The sequence below is a fragment of the Meleagris gallopavo genome, chromosome 2 (assembly GCF_000146605.3).
Source record: "Meleagris gallopavo isolate NT-WF06-2002-E0010 breed Aviagen turkey brand Nicholas breeding stock chromosome 2, Turkey_5.1, whole genome shotgun sequence".
NCBI lineage: Eukaryota > Metazoa > Chordata > Aves > Galliformes > Phasianidae > Meleagris > Meleagris gallopavo.
Genome location: NC_015012.2, coordinates 59,431,054 through 59,438,398, shown reverse-complemented (window position 1 = coordinate 59,438,398; position 7,345 = coordinate 59,431,054). Strand labels below are relative to the sequence as shown.

The following is a 7,345-nucleotide window of genomic DNA, read 5'->3' as shown; positions in this document are numbered from 1 at the left end:
TGAGAATAAGATACTCAGAGAAAAAAAATTCCAAGTCTTTCCATATTTAGAAATGTTTAAGAGGGAAAAGTGTATCTGTCTGCAGGATTAGGATCTCCTGTCTTTCCAAATGTGTGGCTGTTGGGGGTGTAACTGGGTGTTTGTGCCAACAGCAGCAGACAACGTGAGCAAAGACTCACAAACACTAATACTATTTTGCTATAATTTTGACAGGCTGGTGCCAAAGCAGCTGTTCACTGTGACGCCTCATCCAAACAGGCTTCACTGTGGTTCCCCTGGAATTGCCTCTGATAGTTGCAGCCTCCTCTTTCTAGATCCCTCCATTGCTTTGTCTTTCCCTTTAGCTTATCATATTCCTGCCCCCAGTGCAAGCAGGGTTTAGAAAGCTGGTACGGTTGTTAAATTACTACAGTGTTCATGGCCACAGATTTGTTTCTAGTTTGCTTTATCATCTCTTGTCCCTAATTTTTGGCTGTCTTGTCTGTTCTTACTGTAAGCAATTCAGGATGCAGACTACCTCCTCCTTTTTGTCCACACAGTGCTTGAGATGGTAGATTTCTTCTCCTGGTTCATTCTTAACAGTGCTAATAATAAGCATATGGATAGACTGAACAACAAAGTTTTACGTATTTATCTAGTTAGGAAATAATGAAGAAGAATATAGATAATGAAGATTCTTGTCTCAAATTTCTCCATATATGAAGCAAAATAATTCTGTCCTATTATGGTGGGATTTTTGCGTGCTAATTTTGCTTCAAGCATGTTTTGTATTTTTGTCTTCCACTGGCAGTTTTGTGTGACGCTACAGAGCACAATAAATGTTAACTGTTTCTTTCCTTTTTCCTGCAGACTAGGTTCAAATTTCTGAATCCACAGCCTTTATAAATTCTTTTGTTTATATATCGTGCACTGAAAAGCTAACTAACAGCAGAGTCCTGCAAGAAGTCAGCACACGTAAAAGCTAGGATAGGCTCCTCTGCTGCAATTTTCTTTTAAGTATTGATGAAAACAAGTTGATAGAGGTATTCAGTGCATCCTGCAGTGGTTCCTTATCTCCTGTGAGGTCAGTCTCTCAAACAACTGCTTGCCAGCATTTCTCTGACTCACCCTGCAAAGCTGGGATTGTAATAAATGGAAACAAACACTTTCCAAGCTTTAATCCTAATGTCCAACACCCAGTTCCCAACCTGTGCTAGAGGGGCTTGCTTACATATTCAGTCCGTGAATCCTCTTATATAAAATGCTTTCCTAGGTCATTTAAAAATCATTTCATGATGACTCAGTCGTTCATAATCTTTAAGGAGCTTTTGGCACCACTTGGTCATTTCTTGGAAATTTGAGGAGGACAAATATAAGGCACACTGTATAAGTTATGAGGGAAAATATTTTTGCAGGGATCATCATTTATAGCTCAGCAAAGATCAAGCATGAAAATAGTACAGTCTCAATTAGCTGTTAGTCTGGATGATACTGGCAGGCTGTAAATAAAAACCATCTGTGTGTTGCTGGACTGTGAATAGATTCCTTTTAGCAGCCAAGGAATGGCTTGAGCTGGCTCTCAGAGACTCCAGTCTGCAGGACAGGATTCTGCCCTGATCAGCTGTTGTGTTTTGTTTTGTTTTTTTCTTCTTTTAAATTAACTTGTGAAAAACTTCAGGTTAACCTTAAGCCGAGGTCAGTCTGAGTCTGCATAGACGAGATGTGTACGTGGTGCTGAAAACATCTAAAGGGTTCTGATTACCTCAACTACTGTCAATCTAGTTACAGACCTTAATATAAGTTAGAAACTATTCTGGTCCCATGAATCTCTAGTCTTCCTAGTGATAGGATAAGACTGGGCTTCTCAGACTATTTTTTTTTAGACCCTGGATATATATATATATTTTAATATATCAGTGATGAACACATGGTGTTCATTTTCCTCCCAAAGTAGAACCACCAAAGCTGAACGCAAACACAGATGAAGCATTTTTTTTCTGCAGACTAAAAGTTCCTGGGCAAGAAAATTTGCCCTGAAAATATGTACATGTATATATATAAAAAATTTCACTTTCCTACCTGTTTCTAAGGGCCACTTTCAAATTTAATCTTCCAAATAAGAATTTTGTACACCTGTAAGATCTTTTCATGACATAATGTGCTACAGTGGGATCTCTAGATTTTATAACTGATTATCTCAGAACTTTGTCCTAGAATTTTTTTTTTACCAGAATTGATCTGAAGACAAGTCTTTCTACTGAAGATTTAAAATAGTTTATGTTGAGATTACTCATGATCATCAGTTAATTAAATTCCTGCTTTGGAAAGCCATTAGGAAAATGTTTTTAGAATAATAAAATACCCATTTGTTTCAAATATTTTCATAGTTGGTCTACAGCAAAAATGCTGAGGTTTTTAAAATTTTTAAAAGCAATTTTTGTTTAAAAATAATCTGCATGAAATATTAAATGTACCAAATCAACTTTTTTCTCAAAAGAAAGTCGAATGTTACAGTTTGATTGAAGAAAACTGTTCAAATGTTGAACATTCTTGTAGAATGATTGGTTGTGGCATTGCTTTGTTAGGCAACATCTTTTCATTTTGCAGATCTTTCAGATCTGTTCCTCATTCTCTGTGAAGTGATCAGGTGTTAATCATTATTCTAATAGCTATAAAATTTTCTGTTTTAAATGCCTGGGGATGGTACTGTTTGCACAGGTGCCTTAGCTGGGGAACTGAATTAATATACATTTTTCTTGGCTAAAAGGCTTATTTGTCTTGTTTGTCTTGTTGAAAAGATAAATGCAAAATCTCGTTTAGATTTGTGTTTACAATTAGCTATTTTCACACATCAAGGCTTTATCTCTGGCCAGTGCTGGTTCATTAATATGGAGAAAAAAATTTCATGCTTTCATCTGCAGGCTTGGCTCTTTCCCCACTGAAATAACTAAATGTGTTGCCACTGGTATCAGTGCAAGAAGTGTCTGGCCCTGCATTACTATTGTTTTTCTCCTGAATAAGTTGCAGGCTTTCCAAGAGAAGAGGTTAGACAATTGGTTGATCTCCATTAAACACAATGTAAGGCACGTGGGTTTTCCTGTTCCGTACTTCTCAGTCTTCTCATTTGTACTGAGTATGCTTACTTAGCTGATAACACTCAACAAATACCTTTTGTCTTTTCCAGGGTGTTTGGTCTTGCTAACAAAATGAAGATTACTTAAGCATGCTACTCAGGTATGGGCTCATAACTGTAACCAGTTCTGCGTGAGATAAAATAGGCTATGATTTCATGTATTAATTTTTTCTTCCTAGCAGACTTCCACATTATTTAAAGCACTGAAGTGAAAACAATGTTCTGGATGTAAAAAGACCTGCTACTCCATTCAAGCATACCTCTCTCAACACCACAACAAATGGCTGTTTTACTATAGTAGACAAAGACTCCATGCAATAATACCGTGCGAATGCAGGAAACCTTATATTCATGAGCATTTGGCATAAAAAAAAGCACTCTCTCTTCTGTCTATAACTGCTTAAGTTCAGTTTTGACTAGCTCCCTACCACAAAGGTGATAATGAAAAGTATATGAGGATGGAAGAATCTGGCAGTTTCTTATTTTATAGCATCAATATTAGGCTACAAGGACAGGCTTAGAATTTTTGTTTATAACTTCTTTAGAAATGCATTCTTTATGGCATTTGGGAGACTACTACCTGTGGGAAAATTGGGTAGAGTATATGGAAGGATGACCTTGTTGTACTCTAATCAGATTTTTTATCCGTGGGTGGTGAAGCCTAAGAAGGTAATGGCAATTGGATGACCTTACATACTTCACCACTGTGCTGGAGAACCTTTCTCACTCTTTGCTGGGAATGGCTAAATTTTGGAAGAGAGATGGAGAGGGAACACAAAATGAGGGAGACGAGCACCACAGCACCCAGCCTCCATCTGCCTCCTGTGTCACCAATCACATCAGCACCCTTGAATAATTTTTTCCTGCTTTAACTGTGAAGAAAACGAAATGGCTGCTCCATCTCCTTGCTATCCGTTGGCTAAAATGAATTTGAAAATAAGAGTTGACAGACTGGACAAATGTATGGTGGTTGGAGAAGCAGATTTTTCAAGGCAGAACTGAAGATAGCCAGCATTTCCTTATCTCTGATTTTCTGAAAGATTTTGAGCATCTGCCAACTCCTTTTTAAGCTGGTATTTGTAATTGCTTCAAGGTACTGCGTTTAAGTGCTCTAAGTGTTTTTTGAAATTGCTTCCAAGGAGTGAGTTTTCTGAAATGTTACCGAAAATAAAGTAAATGACGCACAGCTGAATTCCTTGCCTATTTCTTCACTGCACAGTTCCAGTGACACAAGAAGCCACAGGCATGCATGGCTCACAGGTTCTGCACCCAAGCCACCACTCCCTCAGCATGCTGCTGCTTCTCCCTTCTCCCTCCATTCCATCCAACATCCCCATCCCTCCTTCCTCTTTCCTCCACAAACTTAACTCTCAGTTGTCTGACCAAGTGGTTCTTACCTCACAGCCAGGGCCTGAACCTCGTAATCATAATAAATCCATTAATTACAAGACTTCTCCTACACAAATAAGTATTTGTTAAGGTGCTTATTATTTAGATGACAGAGAGAGTGTTTCCTGTTTATCTTGTTCAGTTCTTATGAAGTATCCTGCTACAAATAAGTACTTTGGCTGAAGCCTCATCTTTCACAGGATCAGTCTGATTTTAACAAGGCAAGTCTACATCCTGGAGCCTGCAATTGCTCCTTAATACCCTGGAAATTATATTCTTGCTCACAAAAACTTTATTTTGCAATGTTATGTTGTAGGCATGTGGTGCCATCGCCACATACTCTTCTGTTGTGATGTCACTGCATTGCAAAATGATACCCTGGCATTTGCAAAGCGAGAAGAATTACAACCCAAAGCAAGAGATTTAGGAAAATTTTGTTTCTAAACAGGCCTGGTGAGATTGAAATAAATCAACAATTTAAAACATATCACAGTAGTTTTTACAAAGAATTTCAATAAAATATTGAACGTTCTTCTATTACTAAGAGGCTTTACAATTATTGCTTAAAACATTGCAACCTTGTTAATTGTTTTTTTTAATTGAAAAATCTAGTTAAATATTTGGCTTAACTAAATAAGAGATTAAAATTATATGAAGGAACATGTCATGCATATCTGACTTTTCTGATAATGGGGAAGATATCTTGGAATAAAAGTATGTGCTATCACACTGCCTCTGCAGCAAGTGTGCAAGAAACTGATCTATTTCAGTGTAATTCTCAAGAAAAATACTGCACAGAAATCATCTTCTCTCATTAATGCAATTTTTATTCATTTAGTTCTTATGTTGCTTGTTTTTCTCAAGAGTAGCCAAATGCAACGAAACACTGTCTTGTTTTCATTCTCTGCATAAAGAATCACTCTGTCACTGCAGGTACAGTGTAGAGGAGATGCTTTAGAAGGGTTCTCACTTTTCTAGTGATAATTTGATTACTCTACTATCAATGCAAATGGTTTTATGTTAAGAATTAGTTACATCAGTTCTGAGCTATTTATAGAGCCTCACAAGCAAAGATTAGCAATTTCCTTTCTGGTAATCTAACTGGGTTACTAAATCTAAGATCTAAGCAGTTTTCTTGCTTTGAATGGCTTAGTGTCTACATCTACAGAGCCATCTATGTTAGAATAACAATTTAGCGGCAACATTACTATGGAGAACATACATCTAAATGATTTAAATTATTCTATTAATCATCTTAAGGAAAATTCTATCTGAAGCATTATGATTTCTTTATTTTGTTCACAGTTATGCATAGTAATAAAATACAACAGTTCCTTCCTGTTATACAAAATGGTTTTAGTTGAAAGATGAATATATTGCCAAATTGAGTTAATTGCACATGGGCCTGCTGATTAAAAGGATTTCCAATTAAACACGTCAGAAGCTGGAGCAAGAGCTTCACAACTCAGTGACCAAGCTGCTCCAAACAAATGAATTAGATCACTTCATTGATTCAGATATGGACTCCAATATAATCTGTTTTTAGGCTGCTATTTTCAGCATTGATGTGGACGTTATTAGAGAGCAAAAATACTGTATTAGCCATTCACCTACAGAATTAATATTCATAAAGATTCTCTTGCAATAACAAAGCTTGGAATATTTCAAGCAACGTGAACAAGCATTCGAAAAGAGTGCTGTACTTGAAACAGTTCCTAAGATTATGTGAGATAAATATCCAAGCCATTCATGATTTTTGAAAAAGGATTTATAACAGAATCCTTTCTGTTTGCCATTGTGGTTTTGTGCATATCCATTTACAGAAAGATTCAAGAGGGTACTTCTGACAGCAGAAAAATAGAGGAAGAGGAACCTCAAGACCAAACACTTCACTGTTGTCATCAGAGTTGGTTTTGCCATTGCATCAAGTGGGATCAGGATTAATCCTGAGACATTAGGCACAGATACAACAGAAACAGAAAACGGAGGGAAATTTTTGACATTTTATTTTTACCTGTGTTTGACAGTTCTTTCAAATGATAACATCCCTGCTTGATAGGGGCAAACTATGACAATAAAAAACAGACAACGCCTTGAAAACCACTAATTTTAATCCTTTGTAGGACAAGTTAGAAGAATACAATATAATTCTTGGGAGAGTGAGTCAGTCTCATTTCCTGGCCAAATTATATTTAGGGTTACCAACTTCCTTTTGTCCGTATTCCTCCATGCTTTCAGAGACACTGTAGTCTGCATTCAGTCTCATAGTATTGTGATGCGTTGTTAAAGATCTCTTTCCTTCCACTGAGTATGTGACTGCACTGAGGTTGTGGAAAAAGTGATTCTTGCTGGATAATCATAGCATCCATTCCTGGGTTAGTTTTTATGTTAAAATGCTTTTAAATTATAAATTTCAAGGGACACATATTATTTTAATCATCTTTATTATTTTACAAGTCTTCTTTTACTCCTGTTGAGAATGAATACTTTGAAATACTGTGTAACATCAAGTATTTCTAATTATGTTTCTTTAAGAAAATGAAATAAACCCAGTGATTTCCAGGAGGACCTGAGGGAGCTTATGATCTTTGATTTAAGTATTTTATGCCATTCAAGCAGTGCTGACATGATACATAGATAGAATGTCAGAAGAACCTCGGTTACTCAAGAAGTATAAAATTATATTGTCCTGACAAGGCAGTATCATATTTAGTGGTGGTAAGTTTATTTTTTCTAAACATACTCTACAAGTCTAATCAAAAGTCTGACAAACAGGAACATGGTAATCTTACAATAATAAAAATAATTACATTTATAAAGGAAAGCCTCAACCTCTCTTTACCT

General features: G+C 36.4%; 1 long non-coding RNA gene across 1 annotated transcript; it reads left to right on the top strand.

Moving 5' to 3' along the window:
- The first annotated feature begins 2,714 nt into the window (after positions 1 to 2,714).
- On the top strand, positions 2,715 to 4,536 carry LOC109366441. Its single transcript, XR_002112760.2, has 3 exons — positions 2,715 to 3,057; positions 3,164 to 3,213; positions 3,295 to 4,536. It is a non-coding gene; the product is annotated as an uncharacterized LOC109366441 (long non-coding RNA).
- The last annotated feature ends 2,809 nt before the right edge of the window (positions 4,537 to 7,345 follow it).